General features: G+C 38.9%; 1 non-coding gene across 1 annotated transcript; it reads left to right on the top strand.

The window, feature by feature from the left end:
- Positions 1-18,149: 18,149 nt before the first annotated feature.
- On the top strand, positions 18,150-18,257 carry LOC112804975 (small nucleolar RNA R71). Its single transcript, XR_003203591.1, has one exon. It is a non-coding gene; the product is annotated as a small nucleolar RNA R71 (small nucleolar RNA).

The raw sequence follows: 18,257 nt of genomic DNA, 5'->3' as shown, positions 1-18,257 counted from the left end.
TTCATTTTTCGGCCCAAAGTAAAATCTGTACAACAAAATTATTAATTAAGCAAATATGAAGTAAGATCAAATTAATAATTTTGTAATTTATTATTTTAATAATGTTTGTTCATCATCAAATTAAATTAGAGTTTTCCAAACTCATCAATCTCCCCCTTGATGACAAACATTATTAAAATTGAAATGGAAAGAATTTTAAAGATTGAGTAAGGAATACTCCCTTTGATTTTGAATTTCTCCCCCTTTCAAAATGTCACATGGCTCCCCCTTAATATATGCTATTTTACCAAGGGAAGCACTAACCTGTAACATTTAAAATCAAGCTTCAAGTAACAATGTTATTTAGCAAATTTTATAATGCTAAATGCTTGATTTATGAGCAGTTTTAATTGATAATCAAAACTCATTTGATATCATAAACTGATTTACTGCTCAAACTTTTCATATAACAAAAAGCTATCCAAGTATTTTTCAAACATTTTCCTGTTTAGGATATCAGAGCAAAACAATATGATGAAAAATATTTGAAGAACAAAACAAGGCAGTTTTGATATGTTACACAATTAAAGGAACTGCCAAAAATAAATTTTCAATCCAACAAGTTTATCAATGATGAATCAATCAGCCAGGCATCAAAAATCATTATAAACCTAATGCCAAATAAACTAATCATGATAAACTAAAAAATGCAGTTCAAACAGTAATGATCATAGTAACACAAATGCAATAACAACATGCATTCTTTGAACAAGGGTGATCATGAATTTTCAAATGAAAATTTCATCCCCTGTTCCCCTGTTTTTCCAGCCCCTGTTTCGTTCCAATTTCAATTTTGGAACCTAAATTTCCTCCCCCTTTTGTCATCAAAGGGGCACCTGCACAAACCATGATTAACATAACAAAAAGTTCAAGATAAAATAGCAAGAGTGTATCAAAGTATCCTAGAGATTATCCTACAGCAGTGAGTATCAAGTCATGCTTATACAAAAAGGATTGAGCCTAATGGAGCCAATATCAAACAGAGTAAAAAATCACTAATCATCAGAGAATTGAATATCTTCTTCCTCAGCGCCTCCTTCACTATCATCTCCCAAATCCTTGTTAAGGTGTTCCAGCATCAAGTTGACCCTTTCTTTGCAATTTTTCCAAGCTTTCTCATTCTCATAAGCTTGCTTGCGGGCTTCTTTATGAGATCGAAACATCATGTCTGCCATGTTTGAAAATTCTCCCAAAATCTGTTGAATGGATCTGATTGTTTTGGAAGATTCTGGCCTTCCTTCATGCTCACTGTCCGATTTTCTCCCTTTGGTTTCCTTAGTTGCTCCTCCACCTCGGATTGTAGACACATCGTTTTCTACCTTCTCATTCAACAAATCAACTTTAAAGTACTCAAATATTCCAGTTAAAAACATACCATGAGGCAGGTTAGCCTTTCTGGTGCTTCTAACAGAATCCCACATGTGTCTAATCATAATATAACCAAAGGAGATAGGAGTAGAGGTAACCAAAGCAAACAATATGAGACAGTCAGAAAATGTTACTCGGTTGTGTGAGCCGCTTTGGGGAGTCAGAATATGAGTGATGATTCGGTGAAGCAGAGAATTGACTGGTCCAAGGGCTTTGTGGGTTGGAATGGTGCCATGCAATCCAGAGAGATTCTTGCAGATGTGCTGGAGAACGGTATTGTGTGAAACGCCAACTTGTGTGTCCCATTTCTCCACCATATATGCTCGCGGACCTTCATCCTTGAAGCCCAGGGCCGCTCCAGTTGTCTCAGCATCAAGGGCTATTTGAACCCTTTTGACATAGGAATGAAGGGTGCCATCAATGAGTCGCATATTAGCATAAAATTCTCGAACAAGACCTGGGTACACTGGTTTTTTGATAAGGATCAGAGGCTTCCAGTTGAGAAGTTCAAACAGAGAGGGAATGTTGGTGTTCTTGAGATTTTCGAGACTAACAAGATAGGTAGTGCACAAATGACGTTTCTCCATAACCTCTTTGTGAAACTCAAAAGAGGTGCAGGAGTTAAATCTGCTTGGATCAAAATGAGAGTGAGACTTGCCATACTTGTCTCGGAATTCCATGGATTCCAAGTTTGGAGGTTCAGTTGTGTCATTTAGTGCAAACCCTTGATTCTTCTTTGAGCTTTTTCCGGGGGTAGTCTTCTTCGGTGATGAGGGAGGAGGTGAAGGAGTAGGAGAAGTATGAGATTCTTGCTCTTCTTCTTCAACTGCGGGTTTCTTGTTCTTGCCTCGGCCTGAACTCTTGTGAGCAATCACCTTTTTTCTCATGGTGGTTGTTTGTTTGGATGGTGGTGAAGGAGAAGATGATGAGGTTGAATGAATGTGGATATGAGTGTGGGTTTGAGGCGTTGATGGTTTCTGAGAAAGAAGAATTCTTTCACTCTTTCTTGGCGCGGTTTTCTTTTTTCATAGTAATGGAGGAATGAGAATATGAATGGGTGTAGTTGATAACCGGAGAGAAGCAAGGTGGGTGACGCATTAAATGTGGCTTGGAGAGAGAGAATGATGGAAATAATGATCATTAGTGGGCGGTTAATGACCATTATGGGGTGGTTATTACCCAAAAAAATGATTTCCTTTTAACTTTTGAAATCTAAAACTGAAAAGTGGTTGCCTTAAATCAAGGGATTAGATGGAGAGAGTGATTTGATTTGACAATAACCACTTCCAAGAAGATATGATGACACAAGGAAGAAGATTCTTATGTACATAGAGAAATAACTAACAAAACTGTTATGGTGGGGTCATGAAATTTTGGTGGGGCCCATAAAATTTTGAATTCTGCGTTGCCTCCCCCTAGACCACAGCTTCTTCCATTATGCCATTATTTTCATCTCGTCCAAACCTACGAGCAAAACAGAACAGAGTCACACATTCACAAATTTTCAATGAACCTTAAATCAAACATTCCCAAACTTTTTCTCAATGTACAGAATCTGTCTTCACAGAGAGGTTTTGTAAAAATATCAGCAATTTGGTCTTCAGATTTTACAAATTGAATATCAATAGTACCCTTTTGCACATGTTCTCTAATAAAGTGATATTTTATCTCAATGTGCTTAGTTCTTGAGTGCAGAACAGGATTTTTTGAAATGTTTATAGCACTCATATTATCACAAAATAAGGGTATACTATTGATTTTTAATTTGTAATCTTCCAATTGTGTTTTTAACCAAATTAATTGTGAGCAACAAGCAGATGCGGAAACATATTCGGCTTCAGCAGTGGATAGAGCCACTGTGGCTTGTTTCTTGCTTGACCACATGTTGAGTGAGCTTCCAAGGAAGCAACACATGCCGGAGGTGCTCCTCCTATCCACTCGATCTCCCGCATAATCTGCATCACAAAAACCTACTGCACAAAAATCATCAGATTTAGGATACCATAATCCATAATTACAAGTTCCCTTAATGTATCTAATGATGCGTTTAACAGCCGTAAGGTGGGATTCTTTTGGATGTGATTGAAACCTTGAACATACACCCACACTTTGGACTATATCCGGTTTAGAGGAGGTAAGGTACATGAGTGAACCTATCATTCCTCTATACCTTGTTTCGTCCACATCTTGACCATTATCATCTTTTTCAAGTTTAGTATTGGGATGCATAGGAGTGCCCATTGATTTGGAATTTTCTAGGCCAAACTTTTTGATAAGTTCTTTTGCATACTTTCCTTGGTGAATAAAAGTATAACTAGGAGTTTGCTTAATTTGGAGGCCAAGAAAGAAAGTAAGCTCTCCCATTAAACTCATCTCAAACTCACTAGTCATGAGTTTTCCAAACTCTTCACACAAGGAAACATTGGCCGAACCAAATACAATGTCATCAACATAAACTTGAACAAGAAGAATATCATCATTAGATGCTTTAATGAATAAGGTAGTATCGGTGGTTCCCCTTTGAAAATGATTTTCCAACAAGAAGGCACTAAGCCTTTCATACCAAGCTCTTGGAGCTTGTCTAAGACCATAAAGAGCCTTAGTTAATTTAAAAACATGATTTGGAAATTCTTTATGTTCAAAACCGGGGGGTTGAGCCACATACACTTCCCTATCAATAAAACCATTAAGAAAGGCACACTTAACATCCATTTGAAACATTTTGAAACCCTTATGGGCAGCATAGGCAAGAAGCAACCTAATTGCTTCCATTCTAGCTACCGGAGAAAAAGATTCATCAAAATCAATACCTTCTTCTTGATCGTAACCTTGGGCCACTAATCTAGCCTTGTTACGAACAACTTGTCCATCCTCACCAAGTTTATTTTTAAAAACCCACTTAGTACCCGTTACCTTCTTACCATCCGGATGAGGTACTAGTGTCCAAACCTTATTCTTGTCAAATTGAGCAAGCTCCTCTTGCATTGCTTTGACCCATGATGGATCCTCAAGAGCTTGTTTGACATTGTTGGGCTCTATTTGTGACAAGAGAGCAAGATTGCTAGGTTCGGTTGGCCTTTTGGTGGATGATCTTGTTGTTACTCCTTGAGAGGGATCACCAATGATGAAGTCATGAGGATAACCCTTCATAGACTTCCATTCTCTAGGCTTTCGGAAAGGTGTTGAGCTTTGATGAACTTCTGGTGGTCTCACTGTTTCAGTTTCTCGTCCCTGCTCAGGAGACAAAATGGAAGTTTCTCCTTCAATCTGACGAGACAAAACTGGACTGGCAGATTCTTCATTCTGGACAGATTTGGGATTTTCTTTGCTTGTTCCGGCTCCTTCTCCATCTGAATCATTATCTATCACAATACTGGGAATTAAGTTAGAATCACAGAAGGTAACATGTATGGATTTCTCTATTGTCCTATGCTCCTTGAGATAAACTCTATAAGCCTTGCTTGTGGTGGAATATCCAACAAACATTCCTTCATAGGATTTTGGATCAAATTTTCCAAGGTTTTCCTTATTGTTAAGTACAAAGCATTTGCATCCAAAAACATGAAAGTACTTAAGATTTGGAGGGGTTCCTTTCCATAGCTCATAAGGAGTTTTCTTTAACCCTTTTCTAATGATTGTTCTATTCAAAATATAACATGCTGTGTGATGAGCGGATAATTTATACGCTTTTTGGCATTGTTTTTAGATAGTTTTTAGTGAGTTTGAACTACTTTTAGGGATGTTTTCATTAGTTTTTATGTTAAATTCACATTTATGGACTTTACTATGAGTTTGTGTGTTTTTCTGTGATTTCAGGTAAATTCTGGCTGAAATTGAGGGATTTGAGCAAAACTCTGAAGAAGGCTGACAAAAGGACTGCTGATGCTGTTGGAATCTGACCTCCCTGCACTCGAAATGGATTTTCTGGAGCTACAGAACTACAATTGGCGCTCTCTCAACGGCGTTGAAAAGTAGACATCCAGGGCTTTCCAGCAATATATAATAGTCCATACTTTATTCGGATATTGACGGCGTAACTTGGCGTTGAACGCCAAGTACATGCTGCTGTCTGGAGTTAAACGCCAGAAAAACGTCATGATCCGGAGTTGAACACCCAAAACACGTCATAACTCGGAGTTCAACTCCAAGAGAAGCCTCAGCTCGTGGATTAATCAAGCTCAGCCCAAGCATACACCAAGTGGGCCCCGGAAGTGGATTTATGCATCAAATACTTACTCATGTAAACCCTAGGAGCTAGTTTATTATAAATAGAACATTTATCTATTGTATTAGACATCTTTTGACAGTTTAATCTCTTGATCATTCGGTCACTTGATCATGGAGAGGGCTGGCCATTCGGCCATGCCTGAACCTTTTACTTATGTATTTTCAACGGTGGAGTTTCTGCACACCATAGATTAAGGGTGTGGAGCTCTACTGTACCTCAAGTATTAATGCAATTCCATTGTCTTTTATTCAAATCTCTCTTATTCTTATTCCAAGATATTCATTCGTACCCAAGAACATGATGAATGTGATGATAAGTAACCCTCATTATCATTCTCACTTATGAACGCACGTGATTGACAACCACTTCCGTTCTACATGCAACAGAGCTTGAATGTGTATCTCTTGGATTCCCCAACAGAATCTTCGTGGTATAAGTTAGATAGATGGCGGCATTCATGAGGATCCGGAAAGTCTAAACCTTGTCTGTGGTATTCCAAGTAGGATCCTGGGATTGAATGACTGTGACGAGCTTCAAACTCCTGAAGGCTGGGCGTGATGACAAGCGCAAAAGAATCAAGGGATTCTATTCCAACCTGATTGAGAACCGACAGATGATTAGCCGTGCTGTGACAGAGCATAGGAACGTTTTCACTGAGAGGATGGGATGTAGCCATTGACAACGGTGATGCCCTACATACAGCTTGCCATGGAAAGGAGTAAGAAGGATTGAGTCGAAGCAGTGGGAGAGCAGGCGTCCTTGAGCCATGTAGTATCTCCATTCGCTTATCTGAAATTCCCACCAATGAATCTGCATGAGTATTCTATCCCTTTTATTATTTATTTTCTTATTTCTATTTTCGAAAACCCATAAACCAATTTAATCTGCCTAACTGAGATTTACAAGGTGACCATAGCTTGCTTCATACCAACAATCTCTGTGGGATCGACCCTTACTCGCGTAAGGTTTATTACTTGGACGACCCAGTACACTTGCTGGTTAGTTGAACGGAGTTGTGAATTCAACCAGTGCCACAATAATGATTTCATACAAAATAGTTAGAACATTGATCACAATTTCGTCCACCACTGTGTTCACAGCTTCAGCCCATAAAAATTTAGGAATTTCATTCTCACATAGCATGGCCCTAGTCATTTCTTGAAGGCTTCGATTCCTTCTTTCAACCACCCCATTTTGTTGGGGTGTTCTAGGGCATGAGAAATTATGAGAAATCCCTAAGTCATCACAGAATTTTTCAAAATCTTGATTTTCAAATTCTCTTCCATGATCACTTCTCAAATGGGCAATTTTCAAATCCTTTTCATTTTGAATTTTCTTGCAAAGGGTAGAAAAAGCATAAAACGCATCATTCTTATGAGCAAGGAAAAGTACCCAACCGAATCTAGAGTAATCATCAACCACAACAAGACCATAATGTTTACCTCCCAAACTTTGAGTTCTAGTAGGACCAAAAAGATCAATATGTAACATTTCCAATGGCCTTTTGGTTGAGATTCCATCTTTTAATTTAAAAGAGGATTTTACTTGTTTGCCCAATTGGCACGCATCACAAGTAAGATCCTTATCAAACTTGATGTTTGGAATTCCTCTAACCAAATTTTTTTGACTAGCTTAGAAATTTGGTACATGCTAGCATGACCCAACTTTCTATGCCAAAGCCATTTTTCAGATTCAAGAGAGGTAAAGCATGTTACATTTTGTTCCTTTAAATCCTCAAGAGTTAATCCATATACATTATTGCATCTTTTAGCTTCAAATAAAACATCCCCAGTTTTCTCACAAACAACTAAGCAAACAAGCTTCTTAAAAATAACTTCAAAACCCAAATCACACAATTGACTAACACTAAGTAAGTTATGTTTCAAACCATTTACAAGAAGCACATCATTTATACAAGAAGAAAAGTTTTTACCAACTTTCCCAACAGCCACTATTTTTCCTTTTGCATCATCACCAAAGGTAACAAGTCCTCCATCATATTCATCAAGCTTTATGAAGAAGGTTGTCTTTCCGGTCATATGCCTAGAGCATCCGCTATCCATGTACCACATATTTTCCTTTTTCTTAGATGCTAGGCAGACCTACAAAATAAACTCAAGTGACCTTAGGTATCCAAATTTTCTTGGATCCTTTCACGTTAAACCATCTCTTGTGTCCCAGATCATTATAATCAAAAACAACTTTGTAAACTTTATCACCTATCATTCTTTCTCCAAAGAAACATTGAACTGGAAAATGACCACTTCGGTTACATAGTCTACAAAATATTGGAGTTGCTGTTTTGTTAAAGGAAGTTGGATCTTGATACTTAACATCATTCGAAGATGAAGCAATATTTTCAAAATGTGATTTTTCAGATTTATAAAAACCCAACCCAGCTTTATCATAAAGAGGTTTTTGACTAGCCAAGATGTGATTCAAATTTTCAGAACTTTGGGTGAACTTGGCTAAGTCTTCCTTAAGTCTTTTAACCTCTTTAAGCAACTCTTCATTTTGCTTAAAACAATTCACATATGCAAGGACAGAATGGTCACTTTCACAGCTTCTAACTTGGGCTTTTAACTACTTATTCTCTTCTACAAGATCACAAGCAGTTTTGGCCTCTCTTAGTTTTTCTTTGAGAAAGTCATTTTCAGCTTTAAGAATGAAATTTTGTTGTTCAAGATCTTGATTCTCAGTTAGAAAACATCTTATTTTTCCAGAAAGATGGTCTATCATAAGATGAAGGTCTTCAGTGTCAGAGTTTTGAAATGATACCTGATCTATCTCATTTGCCATGAGACAGGGCTGTGATTTAGTCTCAGACTCCTCATCATCATCATCTGAGTCATTTTCCAAATCTTCCCATGTGGCCATCAGTCCTTTCTTCTTCACTCTTTTCGGCTTCTCTTCCTTTTTCAACTTGGGACAATCAGATTTGAAATGACCCATTTCCTTGCAATTGTAACAAGTTACTTTGCTAAGGACTTTCTTCATCCTCCTTGAGCTGCTGCCTTTGCCTTTGAGTTTTGCCATTTTCCTGAATTTTTTTGCAAACAACACAAACTCATTTTCAGAAGAGTTATCACTGGATTCATTATCCAGAGGGTTAGTCACAGAAGAAAAAGTAATTCCTTTCTTTTTTGAATCTTTTTTCAAATAGGAGTTTTCAAAAGCAAGAAGATTTCCTCTCAAATCATCAAGTGTCATGGAATCTAAGTTACTACTCTCAGAAATAATTAAAGCTTTTGTTTCCCACTCTTTTGTGAGACATCTCAACACTCTTCTCACTAGCACAGATTCTGAATGTGTGATTCCAAGAGCATCTAAGCCAACAGTAATGATATTGAACCGTTCGAACAGTTCATCAATGGACTCTCCTTCCTTCATTGCAAACATCTCATATTCCCTGTTTAACATGTCTGTCCGAGTTTTATTTACAATGGTAGTTCCTTCATGAGTGATTTGCAACTTGTCCCAGATTTCCTTTGCCGTTGTGCATCGTGATACTCGTCGGTACTCCTCAAAGCTGATGGCACAGTTGAGCAGATTGGTTGCCTTGGCATTTAACTCCACCGTCTTCCTATCTTCCTCGGTCCAGCTTGCTTCTGGTTTAAGAGAGACTACTCCTTGAGCATTTGTGGTAGTTGGAAATTTAGGACCTTCCAAGATGATCTTCCAAAGTCTGTAATCCATGGCTTGTACAAATATCTTCATCCTCTCCTTCCAATAGGTATAATTTTTCCCATTGAAAAGGGGAGGTCTGTTGCTTGATTGACCTTCAGCAAGATTGTATGACAACACATTTGCGCCACTATTTTCTGCCATGAGGATCTTTACTCCAAGCTGCAAAGCTTGATCTCTTTGAGACCAAGCTCTGATACCAATTGATGGTTTCAGTGGCTAAGAGAAGGGGGGTTGAATCTTAGCCCCCTTTTTCTGATGCTAAAACTTGCTGACCTTCAGAGAAGACTTTTCTGTTTTTGCTCGTCACTGGACACGAGCAACTTTGTTTTGTCTCGTCACTTGTCACGAGACTTTTTGTTTTGTCTCGTCACTTGGCACGAGATAATTCTGGCTTTTGCTCCTGTGTAGTAAAAAACAGAAATGGAGTAGAAAAAGAAGAAGATTGCACCCAGATATATCCTGGTTCGGCTGCTAAGTGCAGTGCAGCCTACATCCAGTCTCCATCACAAACATGATGGAATTTCACTATAATCAATCTGATTACAACTTGTAAAGTGCTAACCCAACTTACAAGGGGATTCCCACAGAATCATGATACACAACATAGATGAACAAAGGAACTCTAAGACATCTATGGCTTTTTCTTTTAATTTTGCACTCTCTGCCTTTTTCCGCTCTATGACTTTTTCATACAAACCTCACTGTTTGCCTTTTTCCATGAGACTCAAGACATGACAAAATTAAACAGAAAAATACAAAACAGAAAACATTGAAGGAGAAGAGAAAACTGTTAGCTCAGGTAGCTCTGAGAACTCTGTGCCTTGCACTCTCAAATTTTCTCCTTGCTTCAAACAGTGGTTGTTCCCCTTTTTTAAAGAAGAGGAAAGCCTCCACACTTGAAGCCAAAACCGAACCAACTTCTTCCTCCTTCAACAAACACAGAACCGGTTCGGCCACTCAGAGAGAGAAGAGATAACCATGCATTAACCAACATGCAATTACCTCTAGTCCTTTCTTGATCATCACCCTTCATCAATCCGGGCTCTCCATCCTTGGCTTCCTCTCCAAGATGGATTTCTGGCCCTTGATGCCTTCTGATGATAATGACTTCATCTGCTTCAATCTCTGCCTTCAACCATCACTTCGCCACTCTAGCTACTCCCTGTGGTGGTTGAGCAGAATCAAAGACAAGCCATGCTTCAAGAATCTCCTCTAGCTGGCCGAATCTTCTTCTTCCATTTTTGAGCATGAAAGGCTCAAGATAGCCTCACCAAATCTAACCGCATTTGGTGAATATCTCAGCCACAGCTCACTTTTCTTTTTCTTTTTCGTGCCATCATAGTGACGGTCTTTAGGTTTGCTTTCTCTCCTTTTTGGTAGCTCACTTTTGCTTCCATGGCTACCAATATTTTCTGTGTAATATCCAAAGAAGAGAAACAAGAAAGAGATGAATGAGAGAGAGGAAAGAGAAATAGTAGTTAATGAACCAAAAGATAAAAGTGAATTAATTTCCCTTTCTCTTTTTACTGACAAACGTGTAGCCTTGATGCTTGCAATCACATCACTTTGTCAATTTCTCTCTCATAGTTCCCAAGTAATAAATGATAGTTGAGTGTAATTTGAAATCCAACACATGTTTGAATTTTTGGATCTGTTGAGAACAATTTGGCTTCCCTCTTCATTGTTTTCGGGTAATGCATGAGGAATTAGCATTGCATATAATTGGGCTTAGTTGCATCAAATATCAAATCTGGCCCAATTAATAACATTTGCTTTCCTGATGGATTTGGATCAAGCATAGGAAGCTCTTGTAAAAAAAAAAACCATGGGCTTGGTTGTAATCAACATTGAGCTTGGCCCATCAATATAAAATTTCAGCCACTTGGTATAAAACATGTAACAAGGCTGGTTATTGGGCTTAAGCCAGAAATTCATTTTTCGGCCCAAAGTAAAATCTGTACAACAAAATTATTAATTAAGCAAATATGAAGTAAGATCAAATTAATAATTTTGTAATTTATTATTTTAATAATGTTTGTTCATCATCAAATTAAATTAGAGTTTTCCAAACTCATCATTATCAAACTAAAAGAAAAGTACTAAAAACAAGCAAGTCAATTCAAAACATAAACACAAGTGTATTGATACATCATGTTCAACCATCCTAAAAAATCAGTTATAATCCTTTGTCATCTTCATCCTTGTCATCATTATAGCCCTCATCCAAAACATGTTGAACACACACTGCAAAAGAATAAAAAAAATAACATGACACCAAGGAACACATATTCACGATAACATTATTGTAACACCCTACTACATAGAGTCTTATGCTTAAGTCATAAAATAGAGGTAATGAGGTATTACAACCTCTAAAAGTAAAATTATATATATAAAGTTGAAAAAGATTTATATCTAGGAGCCTTTGAAGGAAAGTTAAAACAAAAGCGTTAAACGGAAAAGCGCAACACTCACGTCAACATTAGCGGTAAACGTAAATCAAGGAGGATAAGAATAAAGCAACACTTAATTATATCTAACATAAGAGGAGAGTTCTAAGATACAAATAACTAAGCTTCTGACTCGGCTCGCGAAGTTATAACTGGCCAGAGCACATATATACATATATTATATATACATATATACATACATTCAAAAGGAACCCAAAAGACCCAAAATATAGTTTACAGAACTTGTTTTCTCCAAATCAACCTCTAAAAAGGATAAGCATCATATACATAAGAGGTGGAGATAATAAGAATCTACGTAAGCCAAAAATAAGTCCCAAAATACAAAAGTCTTCGCTGTGAGAAGCTTCCAGCATGCCTCAACGAGGTGCCACACGTCCTACATCTGAAAACCACAAAATATGTATGGGATGAGAACCAAAGGTTCTCAGTATGGTAACAGTGCCCACATCTCTAACATTTAATGTCTCGGGAAAGCCGAAGTCGATCCTAAAACTTCTGACATATAATTTAATCTTATAATATAACTAAACCAAAAATAAATTAGGCAACTAACTAAGGATCTTCATACTATCTAATACTCTCCTTTCTAACTCCTTCGAACCTCCCAACCACCATTGGAATCATTTTTTTCAAACACAATTATTATATGCAAGGAAATCACAATTAGGATTCAGGTACAGGAGATAAACAAGTAGCAAGTAGTTTATGCAATCAGTTAGACATTCCAAACAAAACAGACCAAATAAACACATATATATAGATGCATATGATGCATACCTATCCTATGGCTGATGAGTCTCATCTGTCGGTTATATAGCCAACGCGACAAGTCTTGGTAGCTAACCATTGAACTTTCCCTCTGTTGCGCATCTCCAAACCTCAATTCATAAACATTCATAATCATATAACACACATTGGTGTATATCCACAGGGGTGAGTTCACCGAAAAGGTCTAAATGTCCAGCCACACTTACGACATAGGGTCAGCAGAGTATCGAGTCTTAACCTAGAGCACGTGGTGGTAAGCCATTGCTTTCACCCAGGAAAACTCGTATATCAGATATTTGGAAGTGCAATGGTGCGCGAAATTGTGATCACTACAACTTCGCACAACTAACCAGCAAGTGCACTGGGTCGTCCAAGTAATAAACCTTACGCGAGTAAGGGTCGATCCCACGGAGATTGGTGGTATGAAGCAAGCTATGGTCACCTTGTAGATCTCAGTCAGGCAGACTCAAATGGGTATAGTGATAAACGCATAAAACACAAAGATAAAGATAGAGGTACTTATGTATATCATTGGTAGGATTTTCAGATAAGCGTATGAAGATGCCTTCCCTTCCGTCTCTCTGCTTTCCTAATGTCTTCATCCAATCCTTCTTACTCCTTTCCATGGCAAGCTTGTGTAGGGTTTCACCGTTGTCAATGGCTACCTCCCATCCTCTCATTGGAACGATTCCTAATGCCCTGTCACGGCACGGCATTCCATCTGTCGGTTCTCAATCAGACCGGAGTAGAATCCAGTGATTCTTTTGGCGTCTGTCACTAACGCCCCGCCCTCAGGAGTTTGAAGCACGTCACAGTCATTCAATCATTGAATCCTACTCAGAATACCACAGACAAGGTTTAGACCTTCCGGATTCTCTTGAATGCCGCCATCAGTTCTTGCCTATACCACAAGGATTCCGGTTAAAGAATCCAAGAGATATTCACTAGAGCCTCGAATGCTTGTAGAACAAGAGTGGTTGTCAGTCACTTTGTTCATGGGTGAGAATGGTGATGGGCGTCAATCATCACCTTCATCAAGTTGAAGAACAAGTGATATCTTGGATACAGAACAAGCGGAATTGAATGGAAGAACAATAGTAATTGCATTAATACTCGAGGTACAGCAGAGCTCCACACCTTAATCTATGGTGTGTAGAAACTCCACCGTTGAAAATACATAAGCATAAGGTCTAGGCATGGCCGAATGGCCAGCCTCCCAATGATCTAAGAACTAAAATGTCCAAAGATGATAAATACCATAGCAAAAGGTCCTACTTATAGAAACTAGTAGCCTAAGGTGTACAAAGATGAGTAAATGACATAAAAATCCACTTCCGGGCCCACTTGGTGTGTGCTTGGGCTGATCAATGAAGCATTTTCGTGTAGAGACTCTTCTTGGAGTTAAACGCCAGCTTTTATGCCAGTTTGGGCGTTTAACTCCCATTTAGGTGCCAGTTCCGGCGTTTAACGCTGGAATTTCTGTAGGTGACTTTGAACGCCGGTTTGGGCCATCAAATCTTGGGCAAAGTATGGACTATCATATATTGCTGGAAAGCCCAGGATGTCTACTTTCCAACGCCGTTGAGAGCGCGCCAATTGGGCTTCTGTAGCTCCAGAAAATCCACTTCGAGTGCAGGGAGGTCAGAATCCAACAGCATCTGCAGTCCTTTTCAGTCTCTGAATCAGATTTTTGCTCAGAACCTTCGATTTCAGCCAGAAAATACCTGAAATCACAGAAAAACACACAAACTCATAGTAAAGTCCAGAAAAGTGAATTTTAACTAAAAACTAATAAAAATATACTAAAAACTCAATTCAAACTACTAAAAACATACTAAAAATAATGCCAAAAAGCGTACATATTATCCGCTCATCACAACACCAAACTTAAATTGTTGCTTGTCCCCAAGCAACTGAAAATCAAATAAGATAAAAAGAAGAGAATATACTATAGACTCCAAATTATCAATGAAACTAAGCTCCAAATTAGATGAGCGGGACTAGTAGCTTTTTGCCTCCGAACAGTTTTGGCATCTCACTTTATCCTTTGAAATTCAGAATGATTGGCTTCTTTAGGAACTCAGAATCTAGATAGTGTCATTGATTCTCCTAGTTAAGTATGATGATTCTTGAACATAGCTACTTATTGAGTCTTGGTTGTGGCCCAAAGCACTCTGTCTTCCAGTATTACCACCGGATACATACATGCCACAGACACATAATTGGGTGAACCTTTTCAGATTGTGACTCAGCTTTGCTAAAGTCCCCAATTAGAGGTGTCCAGGGTTCTTAAGCACACTCTTATTGCCTTGGATCACAACTTTATTTCTTTCTTTTCTTTTTCTCCCCTTTTTTTTTCGTTTTTCTCCTTCTCTCTTCTTTTCTTTTTTTTTTTTTGTATTTACTGCTTTTTCTTGCTTCAAGAATCATTTTTATGATTTTTCAGATCCTCAGTAACATGTCTCCTTTTTCATCATTCTTTCAAGAGCCAACAATTTTAACATTCATGAACCACAAATTCAAAAGACATATGCACTGTTTAAGCATACATTCAGAAAACAAAAAGTATTGTCACCACATCAATCTAATTAAGCTAGTTTTAAAGATGAATTTGAAATCCTGTACTTCTTGTTCTTTTGTGATAAAAACAGTTTTCATTTAAGAAAGGTGATGGATTCATATAACTTTTTGGCATAGACACTAAGACACTAATGATCACAAGACACAAACATGGATAAACATAAGCATAAAATTCGAAAAACAGAAGAATAAATAACAAGGAAATCAAGGAACGGGTCCACCTTAGTGATGGCGGCTCTTTCTTGCTCTTGAAGATCCTATGGAGTGCTTGAGCTCCTTAATGTCTCTTCCTTGTCTTTGTTGCTCCTCCCTCATGATTCTTTGATCTTTTCTAATCTCATGAAGGATGATGGAGTGTTCTTGATGCTCCACCCTTAGTTGTCCCATGTTGGAACTCAATTCTCCTAGGGAGGTGTTTAGTTGCTCCCAATAGTCTTGTGGAGGAAGGTGCATCCCTTGAGGTATCTCAGGGATCTCATGATGAGAGGGGTCTCTTGTTTGCTCCATCTTTTTCTTAGTGATGGGCTTGAGGTTATGCCTTCTCAGTTGAACCGGCTTTGGATGCCATAAATGGTTATGGAAAAACAAAAAGCAATGCTTTTACCACACCAAACTTAAAAGGTTTGCTCGTCCTCGAGCAAAAGAAGAAAGAAGAGAGTAGAAGAAGAAGAAATGGAGGAGATGGAGAGGGCTTTGTGTTCGGCCAAGGAGTGGGAGAAGTGGTTTGAATTTGAATGGTGAGGTAGGTGAGGTTTTATGAAGGATGGATGTGAATGGTGAAGAGAAAGAAGGGATTTGATAGGTGATGGTGAATGGGTGAAGAGGAGAGAGAGAGTGGTGGGGTTGGTGGGGATCCTGTGGGGTCCACAGATCCTGTGGTGTCAAGGAAAAGTCATCCCTGCACCAAATGGCACTCAAAATCACGTTTTGAGCCATTTCTGGCGTTAAACGCCGGGCTGGTGCCCATTTCTGGCGTTTAACGCCAGCTTCTTGCCCTTCTCTGGCGTTTAACGCCAGTCTGGTGCCCCTTTCTGGCGTTAAACGCCCAGAATAGTGCCAGACTGGGCGTTAAACGCCCAACTGCTGACCTTACTGGCGTTTAAACGCCAGTAGGTGCGTCCTCCAGGGTGTGCTGTTTTTCTTCCTGTTTTTCATTCTGTTTTTGTTTTTTTTTCATTGATTTTGTGACTTCTTATGATCATCAACCTACAAAAGACATAAAATAACAAAAGAAAATAGTTAATTATAAAACATTGGGTTGCCTCCCAACAAGCGCTTCTTTATTGTCATTAGCTTGACAGAGGACTCTCATGGAGCCTCACAGATACTCAGAGCAATGTTGGAACCTCCCAACACCAAACTTAGAGTTTGAATGTGGGGGTTCAACACCAAACTTAGAGTTTGGTTGTGGCCTCCCAACACCAAACTTAGAGTTTGACTGTGGGGGCTCTGTTTGTCTCTGATTTGAGAGAAGCTCTTCAAGCTTCCTCTCCACGGTGACAGAGGGATATCCTTGAGCCTTAAACACAAAGGATTCTTCATTCACTTGAATGATCATTTCACCTCTATCAACATCAATCACAGCTTTTGCTGTGGCTAGGAAAGGTCTGCCAAGGATGATGGTTTCATCCATGCACTTCCCAGTCTCTAGGACTATGAAATCAGTAGGGATGTAATGGTCCTCAATCTTAACCAAAACATTCTCTACAAGTCCATAAGCTTATTTTCTTGAGTTGTCTGCCATCTCTAATGAGATTTTTGCAGCTTGCACCTCAAAGATCCCTAGCTTCTCCATTACAGAGAGAGGCATGAGGTTTACACTTGACCCTAAGTCACACAGAGCCTTCTTGAAGGTCATGGTGCCTATGGTACAAGGTATGGAAAATTTCCCAGGATCTTGTCTCTTTTGAGGTAATTTCTGCCTAGACAAGTCATCCAGTTCTTTGGTGAGCAAGGGGGGGTTCATCCTCCCAAGTCTCATTTCCAAATAACTTGTCATTTAGCTTCATGATTGCTCCAAGGTATTTAGAAACTTGCTCTTCAGTGACATACTCATCCTCTTCAGAGGAAGAATACTCGTCAGAGCTTATGAATGGCAGAAGTAATTCCAATGGAATCTCTATGGTCTCATTTTGAGCCTCAGATTCCCATGGTTCCTCATTAGGGAACTCAGTGGAGGTCAGTGCACGCCCATTGAGGCCTTCCTCAGTGGCGTCCACTTCCTCTCTTTCCTCTCCAAATTCGGCCATGTTGATGGCCTTGCACTCTCCTTTTGGATTTTCTTCTGTATTGCTTGGAAGAGTACTTGGAGGGAGTTCAGTAACTTTCTTGCTCAACTGTCCCACTTGTGCCTCCAAGTTTCTAATGGAGGTCCTTGTTTCAGTCATGAAACTTTGAGTGGTTTTGATTAGATCAGAGACCATGGTTGCTAAGTCAGAGGGGTTCTGCTTAGAATTCTCTGTCTGTTGCTGAGAAGATGATGGAAAAGGCTTGCCATTGCTAAACCTGTTTCTTCCACCATTATTGTTGTTGAAACCTTGTTGAGGTCTCTCTTGATTCTTCCATGAGAAATTTGGGTGATTTCTCCATGAAGAATTATAGGTGTTTCCATAGGGTTCTCCTAGGTAATTCACCTCTTCCATTGAAGGGTTCTCAGGATCATAAGCTTCTTCCTCAGATGAAGCATCCTTAGTACTGCTTGGTGCATTTTGCATTCCAGACAGACTTTGAGAAATCATATTGACTTGTTGAGTCAATATCTTGTTCTGAGCCAAAATGGCGTTCAGAGTGTCAATCTCAAGAACTCCTTTCTTCTGATTTACCCCATTGTTCACAGGATTCCTTTCAGAAGTGTACATGAATTGGTTATTTGCAACCACTTCAATCAGCTCTTGAGCTTCTGTAGGCGTCTTCTTCAAATGAAGAGATCCTCCAGCAGAGCTATCCAAAGACATCTTGGATAGTTCAGAGAGACCATCATAGAAAATACCTATGATGCTCCATTCAGAAAGCATGTCTGAAGGACATTTTCTGATTAATTGTTTGTATCTTTCCCAAGCTTCATAGAGGGATTCTCCATCCTTCTGTCTGAAGGTTTGGACTTCCACTCTAAGCTT

This window comes from Arachis hypogaea, chromosome 5, assembly GCF_003086295.3.
Source record: "Arachis hypogaea cultivar Tifrunner chromosome 5, arahy.Tifrunner.gnm2.J5K5, whole genome shotgun sequence".
NCBI classification, from domain to species: domain Eukaryota; kingdom Viridiplantae; phylum Streptophyta; class Magnoliopsida; order Fabales; family Fabaceae; genus Arachis; species Arachis hypogaea.
Note: the sequence above shows the minus strand (reverse complement) of the source record. Positions and strands in the feature narration are given on the sequence as shown.